The 743-nt window shown below is 41.0% G+C and overlaps 1 pseudogene; it reads left to right on the top strand.

The window, feature by feature from the left end:
- The window catches only part of LOC132207401 (NACHT, LRR and PYD domains-containing protein 12-like), a 2,526-nt pseudogene extending 2,367 nt beyond the window's left edge, over positions 1 to 159 (top strand).
- The last annotated feature ends 584 nt before the right edge of the window (positions 160 to 743 follow it).

Raw genomic sequence — 743 nt, 5'->3', positions numbered from 1 at the left:
CAGTCATCTTAACCTGTAGCAGTTTCTGTATGCGTTTTCAGATAAAACAACTTGCAAGTGATCAACGGGGTGAAGGAGAATTTTGTAGCATATGTCGGAAACACAGACAGTAAAAATTGGGAGAAGGAACCCCCTGAATGCATTGCATTACCTATTTGAACCTCAGAACTCTTCACTGGTCCATTCCAGTTTGTTCAATAAAAACACTTAGATTTGGAGATTCACACCCACAAAATACTCTGCGATTGAGTCCAATTGATTGTGCAGTGATGTCAGGTGGATGAGTGTAGAGGACACATATCCTTTTCACTTGAGAAAAAATGAATGAACTGCAGATGCTGTAAATCAGCAACAAAACCAGAAGTTGCTGGACAAGTTCAGCTGGCAGCATCTGTGAAGGATAAATCAGAGTTAACATTTCGGGTCCAGTGACTCAAAGAGACTTTCTGGTCTCTGGACCTGAAGCGTTAACTCTGATTTTCTTCTTCACAGATGCTTCCAGAGCTGCTGACCTTTTCCAGTAATTTCTGTTTTTGTTCCTTTTAATTGAGTTATCTGTCAGCGGGAGAATGGAGCGCAATATATGGCACCAAACCTAAAAGGTGACATTGCACAGAGTTCCAAACTTACTAAACTATAGAGGGACCAGAGAAGGAGAGAAAAGTGAAAACAATAATTACCACGAGACAGAATAATTCGGGAACTCATGCACCTAATGGGATGCATCCTAGGATATCGAAGGA

The sequence above is a fragment of the Stegostoma tigrinum genome, chromosome 46, assembly GCF_030684315.1.
Source record: "Stegostoma tigrinum isolate sSteTig4 chromosome 46, sSteTig4.hap1, whole genome shotgun sequence".
Classification (NCBI taxonomy): Eukaryota; Metazoa; Chordata; class Chondrichthyes; order Orectolobiformes; family Stegostomatidae; genus Stegostoma; species Stegostoma tigrinum.
This window is presented reverse-complemented; position numbering and strand designations above follow the sequence as displayed.